Below are 14,853 nucleotides of genomic sequence, written 5' to 3' on the forward strand. Positions count from 1 at the left end.
AAGCGAACAAGGAGATAACTTGCAACAGGTACTTTTTTCACACTTTGCATAGTTTCTCATTCCATTTAATCGTACCACTAATTTTAGATTATCTCAATAAAATTAACATCACCTATATTTGTTTGAAAAACAACTACTTCATCTGCAGGGTCACCATGATAATCAAACATGGTCACCATGATAATCGTCCTCTACAAATTATTCTTAATTCTTTTGAATTATTGTAAATTGACTTTGTCACATTATCAAGTACTGTAAATGTAGCGGAATAAAGATATATGAAATTACCAACATCACGTACGTAACATTCTTTCTTCGTATTTCACCTTTGTAACCATCTTGCTATCAGGACTCGTGTCACTCATTGAACACGATCATTAAATCTAACATACTAAATTGTATCTTCTGTGGCACACTGGAATATAACTTTACGTTTCAACCCATAAATTTAACAATTTGTTCTCTTGGATGTTATCCTTCAGTAGAACTATCTTTGACCACACTTTTATCCAAACATGTTGACAGATAGGTATTATCTGGAGGTACCGACGTGCTTTCATGTTAAACTCTTTAAATATTTCTAACATCACTCCGAAAACAGTTGAGTTAAAAACAATGTAGTTTTATGATATCATTTAAGATGTGTAAAAAGTCGAAATTACTATTATGTATTCACTAATTATCTTCAGTTCTAGTAAATAAAAGATTTAACTTGTTCGAAATAATCAAGTGCGACTAGCCCAGTAAATCGTTGAGTGTAAGAGAGAACTGGAATTTTAATTTTTTGAAATTTCTCAATGTACTTACTGAACAAAAGCCCCATCTTTTTGAAATATCACGTTGATATAATAAATTTTATTTGATATTTACTAGTTTTCTTCCTCTATATGCGATAGTCATTTAAAAATGGGTAAGTAATTTATATCATGGTTCCTTCACTTTTTTAAGTACAGAATTCCAGGACTTTTCCGTTTTTTTATCTGAATGAAAATGACTTTTTCAAGGTTCAAATGTGTCCTTTACTAAACGGAATCAACAGCATTTAGGTACAGAAAAAAGACACATTCTAAAATTAAAATTTGCTTGTTTGGAGATTCGGTATACCCAAATTCGAAACCTTTATTACATATCCATATAGGCACTAGAGTATAGGATGTGGAATTACAAATTGGTATAGGCTGCGGAATTAAAAATTGGTATAAGATGTGGAATTACAAATTTACAAATTGGTATTGGATGTGGAATTACAAATTGGTATTGGATGTAGAATTAAAAATTGGTATAGGATGTGGAATTACAAATTTACAGATTGGTATAGGCTGTGGAATTACAAATTGGTATTGGATGTAGAATTAAAAATTGGTATAGGATGTGAAATTACAAATTGGTATAGGATGTGGAATTACAAATTGGTATAGGATTTGGAATTAAAAATTGGTATTGGATGTGGAATTACAAATTGGTATAGGATGTGGAATTACAAATTGATATAGGATGTGGAATTACAAATTGGTATAGGATGTGGAATTAAAAATTGGTATAGGATGTGGAATTACAAATTGGTATAAGATGTGGAATTACAAATTGGTATAGGATGTGGAATTACAAATTGGTATAGGATGTGGAATTAAAAATTGGTATAGGATGTGGAATTACAAATTGGTATAGGATGTGGAATTACAAATTGGTATAGGATGTGGAATTAAAAATTGGTATAAGATGTGGAATTACAAATTGATATAGGATGTGGAATTACAAATTGGTATAGGATGTGGAATTAAAAATTGGTATAGGATGTGGAATTACAAATTGGTATAAGATGTGGAATTACAAATTGGTATAAGATGTGGAATTACAAATTGGTATAGGATGTTGAATTACAAATTGGTATTGGATGTGGAATTACAAATTTACAGATTGGTATAGGATGTGGAATTACAAATTGGTATAGGATGTGGAATTACAAATTGGTATAAGATGTGGAATTACAAATTGGTATAAGATGTGGAATTAAAAATTGGTATAGGATGTGGAATTACAAATTGGTATTGGATGTGGAATTACAAATTTACAGATTGGTATAGGATGTGGAATTACAAATTGGTATAGGATGTGGAATTACAAATTGGTATAGGATGTGGAATTACAAATTGGTATAAGATGTGGAATTACAAATTGGTATAAGATGTGGAATTAAAAATTGGTATAGGATGTGGAATTACAAATTGGTATAGGATGTGGAATAGGATGTGGAATTACAAATTGGTATAGGATGTGGAATTACAAATTGGTATAAGATGTGGAATTACAAATTTGTATAAGATGTGGAATTACAAATTGGTATAGGATGTGGAATTAAAAATTGGTATAGGATGTGGAATTACAAATTGGTATAGGATGTGGAATTACAAATTGGTATAAGATGTGGAATTACAAATTGGTATAGAATGTGGAATTACAAATTGGTATAAGATGTGGAATTACAAATTGGTATAAGATGTGGAATTACAAATTGGTATAGGATGTGGAATTAAAAATTGGTATAGGATGTGGAATTACAAATTGGTATAGGATGTGGAATTAAAAATTGGTATAAGATGTGGAATTACAAATTGATATAGGATGTGGAATTACAAATTGGTATAGGATGTGGAATTAAAAATTGGTATAGGATGTGGAATTAAAAATTGGTATAGGATGTGGAATTACAAATTGGTATAAGATGTGGAATTACAAATTGGTATAAGATGTGGAATTACAAATTGGTATAGGATGTGGAATTACAAATTGGTATTGGATGTGGAATTACAAATTTACAGATTGGTATAGGATGTGGAATTACAAATTGGTATAGGATGTGGAATTACAAATTGGTATAAGATGTGGAATTACAAATTGGTATAAGATGTGGAATTACAAATTGGTATAGGATGTGGAATTACAAATTGGTATTGGATGTGGAATTACAAATTTACAGATTGGTATAGGATGTGGAATTACAAATTGGTATAGGATGTGGAATTACAAATTGGTATAGGATGTGGAATTACAAATTGGTATAAGATGTGGAATTACAAATTGGTATAAGATGTGGAATTAAAAATTGGTATAGGATGTGGAATTACAAATTGGTATAGGATGTGGAATAGGATGTGGAATTACAAATTGGTATAGGATGTGGAATTACAAATTGGTATAAGATGTGGAATTACAAATTTGTATAAGATGTGGAATTACAAATTGGTATAGGATGTGGAATTACAAATTGGTATAGGATGTGGAATTACAAATTGGTATAGGATGTGGAATTACAAATTGGTATAGGATGTGGAATTACAAATTGGTATAAGATGTGGAATTACAAATTGGTATAGGATGTGGAATTAAAAATTGGTATAGGATGTGGAATTACAAATTTACAGATTGGTATAGGCTGTGGAATTACAAATTGGTATTGGATGTAGAATTAAAAATTGGTATAAGATGTGGAATTACAAATTGGTATAGGATGTGGAATTACAAATTGGTATTGGATGTGGAATTACAAATTTACAGATTGGTATAGGATGTGGAATTACAAATTGGTATAAGATGTGGAATTACAAATTGGTATAGGATGTGGAATTACAAATTGGTATAAGATGTGGAATTAAAAATTGGTATAGGATGTGGAATTACAAATTGGTATAGGATGTGGAATTACAAATTGGTATAGGATGTGGAATTACAAATTGGTATAAGATGTGGAATTACAAATTGGTATAAGATGTGGAATTACAAATTGGTATAGGATGTGGAATTAAAAATTGGTATAGGATGTGGAATTACAAATTGGTATAGGATGTGGAATTAAAAATTGGTATAGGATGTGGAATTACAAATTGGTATAAGATGTGGAATTACAAATTGGTATTGGATGTGGAATTACAAATTGGTATAAGATGTGGAATTACAAATTGGTATAGGATGTGGAATTACAAATTGGTATAGGATGTGGAATTACAAATTTACAGATTGGTATAGGCTGTGGAATTACAAATTGGTATTGGATGTAGAATTAAAAATTGGTATAGGATGTGGAATTACAAATTGGTATAGGATGTGGAATTACAAATTGGTATAGGATGTGGAATTACAAATTGGTATAGGATTTGGAATTAAAAATTGGTATAGGATGTGGAATTACAAAATTGTATAGGATGTGGAATTACAAATTGATATAGGATGTGGAATTAAAAATTGGTATAGGATGTGGAATTACAAATTTGAATAGGATGTAGAATTACAAATTGGTATAGGATATGGAATTACAAATTGGTACAGGATGTGGAATTAAAAAATTGGTATAGAATGTGGAATTACAAATTGGTATAGGATGTGGAATTAAAAAATTGGTATAGGATGTGGAATTAAAAATTGGTACAGGATGTGGAATTAAAAATTGGTATAGGATGTGGAATTACAAATAGGTTTAGCTGTAATAACACAAATATACCTGTACATATAAATCATTTTAATTGCACAGGATCAATATATTATCTTTTAAAAAAAATACTTTTCTGAAGCTGAATATATCGAATGAACAACAAAAAATGTTTTGGTTTCTCACACGTTTTTAATTCAATAAAAATTAGAATGATTAGGCATACACCAAAAGACCCATAATTAACAACTAGAAGGAATTTCTTTTACAAAGTCATTTCTCCACCATACCCACCATAATAATTAATGCCATTCTGTGGCACTGCCACTTGACAAAAGGACATTGGGGCACGTTTGGCATTGGTCCCAAAAGATAGGAAAGGAGGTTAAAAAAATATATGACCAAAAACAGATTTTTGTTTCTAAAAGCACCGCAGACCAAATAATTTAAAATCAAGATAATAATAAATGCAGACAAGTTGCAAATAAAATATTCTACATGTGCCTGCAAACACACATGCCAAATTTTATCTCACTCCCTTATACTGCGGTTTCCTTCACCGTGTTGACGATTTAAAAAATAAAATTAAAAAAATACAAAGTCCAGCCATTTCACATCTTGGGTACAAATGTAATAATTACTATAATGGATCGAGAGTATAATTCTGTCAAATTTAAGTATGGTTTTTGCCTTGTCATGTTTGCAAGGTTTTATCCCCAAAAAGAAAACGTCCAAAAAGGTCAACAATCGGTATGAAAAATAAAAATTACGTAATGTTTTTGAAACTCAAATAAAGTGATCTACATATTAATATAAATATGCATACCAAATTTTATTATTTATTTCTACGTTGAATAATATTTACTTAAACGTGCTTATACTTTTGTTGGCAGAGAAATCTCAGTAGAAATATGATGGCTTTCACGAGGAAGATTTTACTGCTGAGGTGGATTATTTAGACACGTTATTAATGAACAAAACCATTGATACGGTAAGGTAATTACAACTTACTGATACCGTGAGCTAATAACAACACACTGATACTGTGAGTTAATTACAACCTATTGACAATGTGAGTTAATTACAACCTATTGACACTGTGAGCTAATTACAACCTATTAACACTGTAAGCAAATTAAAATCTTCAGCTCAGAAAAAAAACAAGATGTTACTGCACACAATGAAAGATGTGTCTATTTTGATTTCCAAGAAAAATGAGAGACTTTAAGAGGAAGTTCAAACTACCGGAGTGCAACACAAAGATTCGTGTTTCTGTCTCCACGGTATAGCGTGAAATAAACTGTCTCCGCGGGTTCAATTGCAATATGACAATACAAACTTTCGTGACTAAGTAATGACGTCTTATTACATCGGCGTATTCTACTTCTGAATATTGCTACATACCATAATTCATTAAATATGTTTAAATAAAGGATTGGGTAATTCAAAAACAAAATGAATGTGACACCAGATAAATGAGTTTTTCATGCTTGGAACCCAAAAATTGCCAGTGGCAAACCCTGGATTTTTGTTTTTCTGTTTTTGCAGGAGTCGTATTTGTTGTAGGGATGGTTAAAAATGCTGAAAGTGGATCAATTGGCATGTTTGTCAGTGAATAGTGTATCATTCTGATTGGGAAAGGAACTCATTCAAGTTTTTGTTGTAAATATCGGAGAAACAGATGCCAGACCACTCTAATTATATTCGAAAATTTATCGCACTCGTCCAAAACTTTGGTCCATAAAACGTCCTGTAAAAATTCGTGTAAGCTATTAATAAACGACGCCTACATTGCGAAACCAGGCCTATTAACTCATTTGCTACATTACCTTAGCAAAAGGCCTAGATTGTGACCATATATGTTGCTGTTCCCTAGGTTGGTTGTCTGTCTATAAGCACCTGAAGTCTATTAATGTCTTCATAAGTAAAATATACAGAATAATAATAATGCCAGTCAATCACACGGAAGACCAATTTATTAATATGCAAGAATTATGTCCATTATTGTACTCATCACATATCTTGTCCATTTAATTTTGTCTACTACACTTAGATCGGTACCTTCCAAACAATACTATACAATGAATACATTTTAGAATAATAAAATTTATCATCCCATTAGCCAGCTTTCATAAAATGTTTCATCTTGATTACGTGACAGAGAACTGAATAACACACGTATTAATTAGTTACCCGTACTTTTTCCATATGGGAAATTGTTATTGTTAAATCGAAGGCAAGTATATAAATTTTCGGCCCCCAAAATGACACAGGTTGCATTGCACTTTTATCTAATCGTAGCTTACAAATGAAAACATTTAAAATTCGATACGCGATTTTACTCTCGAGTTTAGATGTGTTATAAAAACTAAACATGGCGACTCTGAAAATGAGGTTAACAAAACTAACCATATCTTGGGATTCTCACAAGAAATTTTCGTGCAACTCTGATAAGATTTGGCGAGAGTTTTATTCCAGGATGTGTTGAAGACACGTAGAACTGGGTATATGCAATACTGTACAAGTTTAGAGTTCCTTATAAACTTTTAAAGTAAGTTTGCTTCTTGGGCGAAACTTCCATGCCAGGTGTTTGAAATAATTTGGGCAAAAACAGCATATGAACAGCCGTGTGTGGAATGTATTACATCATTCCGAAATTTCGAAGTCCACGGAAACTTTGAAAATGAACTCTGTAAATAATAATTATTTTGAATACGGAAATTAAGTTGTTAGTTAGGTTTCAAAAGATCTGGTGAAATGGTTACAAAACTATCTTGCAGACAAGCAAGTTCGACATTAATGATAACACTAATGGATATTTTAATAAAATGCTATCCCCATCCCGTGAGGAACGGGCAGGAGTAGGGTTCACACCATATGATATAAATTCATGAACAGAATATCCAGTAATAATTTTATTGTTGAGTACATACTATACCCTATTGCATTTTTAAGTTTTAAAAATGATCTCTAAATCCATGTAATAATAATGTGGATGATGCCCTCAGGTAATACTTTCCCTTCTTAATAATACATCATAATATATTTTTTAATGTTCGTACATGTAATTATAAGTTGTCAGAGTAAATTAACTGGAATTAATATCAAACAGTAAATGAACTGCAATTGTGGATAACAATTAACAATTTTCTCTACTTTACTAAATATACTCTTTTGCTTATAGTCTTCGTTCACAGTAGACTGTAACAACAAAATCTCAGAAACATCCTTTTCTGGAACACGAGTAACAAACTATATATCAGTCGACGAGTTCAAAACTAATATTTGAACAAGCACAGGTAGCAGCAGAGAGGGTGGACAAGCTCTAAATAGGTCACCCGTATTTTCGCAAAATATGCCTTCCTGGGAAACACCAACAATCGCGATATTTTCGAAGTATCCGACATGAGACGACGCTGTTCAGAGAACATTATTAGTCTCCAACCCCACTCACTGGTTATCGCGATTACCAGTGATACATCGAAGGAAAAACGCGATTGTGTCGGTGACAAGTTGGAGCCGCGCCCTCTCTGCTGCTATCAATTAAAAATTGCTATAACAAATAATGGCAAACCTCGGAGAAGCATATTCCACCAGATTGGCTCAAGAGCGAGAAGAGGCACTTAAAAAATATATACCTCTGAGAGATGCTGTCAAAGAAAAACTTCGAGCAAGAAGCGCAAGCTGAATTTGCAGAAGGTGCAGAACAGTTATTTAAACCCATTACAAAAGATACCAGTAAAATTGTGACGGGTATCGTAGGGGATATCGAGGCTGGCAAGGAGGTATTCTTCAATTATCAAAAAAGACCGCTGAGGCTACAACAGCGTCACAAGATGTTATCAAAACACTACCAAAACAAATTGCCGAAGCCGTAGAGTCTGCCAATAAAACACGTGCCGAAATCGAGGATGTTAAAAATATTGTCGACAATCTATCTAAACCAAAATTAAACACTAGATATTTTACTCAGGACGGTTACATGGAAATGATGAAGGATCCTGTTGGGGCTGCGACGGTGGGATATCAACTAAAAAGTCAGTTACTGAAGCCACAATTTCATAACACTCCAGAACATGAGTGGAACGCAAAAGTATTTCGTGAGTATAAATATATTTCATAAATCACTAAAAAATATAAGCGCGATTATGATGATTTTGTTAGTCAAGTTAATAAAATAAAGGGTGTTGAAACGCCGCCAGCGCGGCGACCTCGGTCATCGCCCAACTCAGGTGAAAAATCTGGGCAGGGTTTTTCTACAGGAAGTGGTCTTGTTGCCTGCCCTAGCAATGTTCTTTCTGATGTAGAACGACTGTAAATTCTCATAGAAGGTAAACGAGCTGGAAATAATTCTCCGGAAATCATTAATGAAGCGGCTGATATTTGTCAACGACTATTTCAAGGCGGTATCATGGAGGCTGACATTTACCGAGAATTTATTGATGAGCTCGTTGACGGTTACAGCGATTAGATAAATAATAATTAGATAAGATGATCATACATGACTCTCATGACATGCCCCGACGAGTTAGAGTAGTAAATTCGCGATATCCTGTCTACAGTGCGTATTACGGAGATGGACTCGGAAATGTTATTCAGGGATTGTTTACAAGAATAGTTCCAAAGGCGGGGCCGATTGCGAAATAATTATCGGCGAAAGCTATTGATATTATTCGCGAAAAAGCTCCTATCGCAATCAATGATGTTGCTGGTAAGGCGTTTTCGTCAATGAAAGACAGAATAATGCAATTATTACGAAGGCGAAGGATGGTTCAGCAGCAGCCAGTAAAATTACAAAGCACGGAGGCTATGCCTGCGGATGTAAGTAAAGTAATAAATCAGGCTGCAAATCAAAAACTAGCAACGCTGATAAATCAACAGGTTGGTGTGCCTTCCTCCAAAGAAAAAAAAAATATAACTTCGAGTTTAATAGCAAGAAGTGGTCTTCGTGTTAGACGATGATTTAGATCAACACAATTACAATAAGATGTTTCAACGTGTATCCAACGTAGCATTCGATATGGATAAACCAGTCAGAAAAGATGAATCCTTGCGCGATTATCAATATTATTCCTATGATGCAAAAACACCTAACGCGCAGGGGAGAATTGAAGTACATGTACATGATACGAGTAGATTTTTTTCTACCCTGTGAAGCGTATATTGAAATCGTAGGTAGAATCGTAAAAGCGGATGATACTGGATATGGATCGTATTGGTTTTGTTAATAACGGTGTGATGGCTTTATTTAGCAGAGCCATATGATTGATGGAAAAGATATTGAATCGTGTTTGGAAAACGTCGACGTTGCCACGACGATACTTGGTCTTGCAAGATATTCCGATGACTACACAAGATCGGCTGGTCCAACAATGATGTTTGTAAAGGACACAACTGATCATCCAGAAAACATAAATGTAACGATGAATGCGGCTGGGGATGCAGTTGCATCAATGAACGAAAATTTCATGTTAAACGGTAATGAAGAGTTTTTATGCGCGATTCCACTATCTCATATTTTTGGATTTTGTAGAGATGTCCGAAAGGTTATATTTGGTGCTAAGCACACAGTAGTACTCGTCAGAAGGGGTGCTGACAACGATACAATATGGCGAGCTGATGGGGTTGATCCTGGTAAGGTAGTGTTATCAAAACTATCCCTATGGATGCCAACAATGACTCCATCGGTCACTGAAGAACAACGGCTACTTTCTTTTATGAATCAAGGTGGGAAATCGATGTTATCATGGCATACAATGACAACAGAGAGCACTTCTGTTAATGCTCCTGGGCTGTTTACGTGGCAAATAGGATCAAAACAGGGGGTGTCAGCGCCACGACATATATTTATTGCGTTTCAGGCAAATTCTAGAATAAATGACCAAGAAGCAAACCCAATGATATTTGACACATTTGGAGTTTCTGAAGTTTCGCTAAGAATAAACGGACATCAAGAGCCCGCTGAAGATATAAATTTGGATTTTGAACATAATGATGTTGTGCGTGCATATTATCGATTGATGTCTTATGATGGGCGTGATCAAATTGCTAATGGTGGCCCAAACAAGTTATCGTTGACTAAAACCCAACTAAAACATTTCAATAAAGAGAAGCAAGCAAAAACCGGTGTTCAACTTGATTTCACTCCAAAAGCCATCAGCAACATCATTAAAACCGGAGGAATATTTCCATTCCTTGCAGCAATACCAGCGTTAATAGCTGCTGCTGCCCCAGCTGTCGCAAAGGCGGCTGCGTTAGGTGCTGTTGGAACAGCTGCTGGAATGGCATTAAAGAAAGCAACCGGAAAAGGATACAAAAAAGGAGCGGGTCTAAGACTTCCAGGAACTCCGCCCTCATGGTATCCCAAACGCCGTTGACGCCGATGTCAAATTTTGATTTACTCGATGCCGCTAAACAACTTAAAATAAAAATTTTCAGAGGTGTTTTTATGCGAGATCAGTTACCTAGACAACCGAATAATCCAGAAACTGGAATTATTAATCTCGATAACAGCGATGGTCCAGGAACTCACTGGGTTGCTTACGCGATACATCCACGTGGAATTGTTTATTTCGATTCATATGGGTTAGCACCGCCAGTTGAATTTCTAAAATACGCACAAAGCACTTCCACTCCCATTCCAGTTTGGTATTCAACGCTACCAACACAAACATTAACCGATCCACCAATACGTGGCCGTGAAGAAATTAACGTGCTTGCAGCGTTATCGAAATCAACCAAACCGCCTCACAAAGTCGTGCACGAGTATACCGCGGACCGATTTAACATTTTAAATAATCCCTAAGAAATAATGGTAGATCTTTACGGAAGATCTCTCATCGAAGCAAAGACAAAAACCCGGGGCGATGTAGATTTATTAAAATATGCGACCAAAGATGAAATCGTCAATCTTTTATCGTTGTTCGGACTAGATCCAGATGAGGTTGTTATTTTTCAGGACCGACATGGCAAGCTAAAAACCAGCAATATCAAATGGAATGACATAGTTCGCAGGGTTCTTGGAGCTACCGCGGACAACATCCCTGTATTTACTGACAGCAGAAAAATCAGGGATTCAAGTATATCGTTTACAACCATCAGAGATGAAATCATGCAGAGAGTTGCTAATCACGTGAAAAATACCGGTGACACAATAACAGGTGAACTCAGCATGAATGGGAACAAAATAGTGGTTTAAGAGATCCAACATCCCCGGAAGATGCCCCGACGAAAACGTATGTTGACGCGCTATTTACAACCGTCGGAACCATATTCGCTATTCGTTTAAAAAAAACACCGGTGACACAATGACAGGGGAACTCAACATGAACGGAAACAAAATAGTGGTTTTAAGAGATCCAACATCCGACGAAGATGCCGCGACGAAAAAATGTCTTGACACGGTTGACGGTAAACTATCCACGTTGCGGCCGAGTATGACGTTCACGTAAACGCGTTTGCAAATTTCCGTAGAATCTTTAGAAAAATTAATGAAACCGCAGAGGAATTCTTTGGTATTCAGCCCACCGCTGATATGAAACCTTCTGATATCAAAACTAACATCGACACGATCAAACGAACACTGGAAGATGTCGTAAGTGGAATTCCTGAGATTGTTAACAAAATTAATCTAATTAAAATCCCGCCTGGAGTTACTCCCGGGCACATTACCAACATTGTATACACGGTATCATCCGGGTTCGCAACATGGTCAAAACAAAATCATAGTATCAAATATACCGCAACAGTCACTGAAGTGTATACACTGTCTGTTGTCAGTGCTGCAAAATTTGAGATATTTACAACATATCCCTGGCGACATTCCACCGACAAGTTTTCCGGGGTTATGACTATCATATCAAATAAGGGAACCGAAGAAACGTTTATACTGGAAGCAGGTGATAAGAAATTAAGCGCAACATCTTACTGGTGGTGTTTGGAATTCATAGCTGAAACACCTCAATTGGTTATTGCGTAAAATGAGAAATGGTGTTGACAGCGTCAACGACAACATTAAATATCCAGCAATATAGATACGATCAAGTACGCGAATGGCAATCAGAGTTAAAAACCATCATCGACACGTACACAACGCGCGTAGAGAAATACAAGCGACGAGTAGTTATTGTTGACGTTGCAGCATACTCCGTATCAGCGTTAGTTGCGTCCACTGGAGTAATATTATCAGCGCTAACGCCAGTAACAACTGCAATCGCAGTAACAATATGCGTTTCATCATCAGCGGCAATCGCAAGTGTTTTTAATATAATCGCGAAAAAGATATCAACGTGCACGAGCACAAAATTGCACGATTATGTCACGCGGCTAAACACAGCAGCAGCGGCATACTCAAAATTATCGTCGCTGATATCATCAAGCCTCAACGACGAAATAATATCAGATTCCGAATTCGCGTTAATAGTTAAACATACGCAGCCTGCAAGCAGTCCGAGTCCCACCATTTGAAAACAACGAAAATGAATAATGACAGAACTACTTCAGCAGATAGCCGCAAATACAATCCCCATGAAAACCTCAATGATAACGTTAAGCTCAACCAAACCTGAATTAAGTATTAATTTTCCAACTGCGATTCCGGTAAGTGAAATCGCACTTGCACAATTACAAGTATACCACAGTTGGCCCAATATCAGATCAGAATCATTCGGCGGATTACCAGCAAATAATTCGTTTGCTTTTGCAAATAAAAATAAACAAGATGGTACACCCGACTGGAACTTTCCTGTTAGAATACCAACCGGGTCTTATCAAATCGAATAAATCAATGAGGAATTACAACGTCGAATAAAATATATCACCGGGAAGGAATCCAAAATAGCAATAACCGTTCACGAACCAACGCTGTCTTCTGCAATCGAAATAAACTCCCCTGACTACGCCGTGGATATATATCAATCATCGATCAAAACAGTGTTAGAATGACCTGAAATTCCACCGCCGACACCACCACCGTTACCAGAGCCCAAAAAGTCTGATTATGTCACGGACGCACAGTCATACTACGAAGTTGAACCATCATACAAACAACGTCTACTTGATACAAAAAATGCAACTTTGGGTAGTCAGTTTGTTTTCACCGATGAGGGCCGTATGTTTTGGACTTTTGGCTCTGAACTAATTCTCCAAAGAGGAACACAATATGCGCTTATTGAAATAAGTGAAATGATTGAAGATTTTAAAATCATTAATCAAGAACACGAAACACAACTACGGCGATTACGACAACACTTCCAAGAACATCTTTTTGATATAACAAGTTCACGCAGAGAAATCATCACGCGAATAGAAATATTAAATCAACTCGTATCCGACATGCAATATTTTCACCATCGAGTAATTAAAGCCATAATTGATCATGTTGACAGCGATAAAAATAATTCTAAACAACAGTTTTTAACCGCATATAAAATAACAGAGGCAGGTCTAACAAATTTTAAATTTACAGGGTATAACGCAGACGAACTAAAAAAATCCACAGCCAATATCATTAATGAGTTCTTCGATGACATACTCGCACAGTACAAAAAAACACTACCGCCGGCAAATATTCTCCGGCGCAACAATGACCCAGAAGGGCAAGGACGACATGTATCCCCGGAAATCGTAAATATAACCTAAGTGGTCGCGGTCATTCTTGTGTGTCATGTAATTGATGGCAGCTACAGCACGGACACGACAGTATCAAATCAAGACTAGCAAGGATTTGTTCTTTATTCACTCACACCAAAAGAAACACCACCTGGATTTCTGATTGTGCAAGAGCCGATCAATCCAGTCTATCTACGATGCCATAGTCCACTGTTATCAAGAATAAATTTCAAACTAACTGACCAATCCGGCCGCTTGTTGGATATTCGAGGTAAAACTATAAATATTAATTTACTTGTGCGATCCTAAGGATCTCATCATCTTAGATTTTCTCAGGCGGATGTTACATTTTGCACGATTCGGAAAGTAATAAGGTCGTCAAAATCATGCGCATCGACTGATTTGTTAATTCTGAAGGGGTAATAATTACTAGTCAAAATCATACGCATTGACTGATTTTCAGTAAAAAGCCAACAAAAAAAATATTGAAATCTGCAAGTGCATCATAAGAAATTTATTTTTTTACTGACAGACCTTGATTTCTAACTTCATTTAATCAAGCGAGTATCATATAATGTACCAAGACGTGAAGTTTTCATACACGACAAGCAAGTACTTGAAAACTACATCAAAAAAGTCTTTACACAGTTTCTAGTCGGCCCAGTTGATCTGGTTATTGATGTACACGGTAAGGAAGATTTATTATTGACACAATCGCAGCTGGATAAACTATAACGAGAACATATTTCTATGGTCACGTGTGATAAAGATCAGATTCTAAATTTTGCGCATTCTTGCATTAAATTTGATCGACTTAAGGA

This window comes from Sinohyriopsis cumingii, chromosome 12, assembly GCF_028554795.1.
Source record: "Sinohyriopsis cumingii isolate HCF-2022 chromosome 12, ASM2855479v2, whole genome shotgun sequence".
NCBI classification, from domain to species: domain Eukaryota; kingdom Metazoa; phylum Mollusca; class Bivalvia; order Unionida; family Unionidae; genus Sinohyriopsis; species Sinohyriopsis cumingii.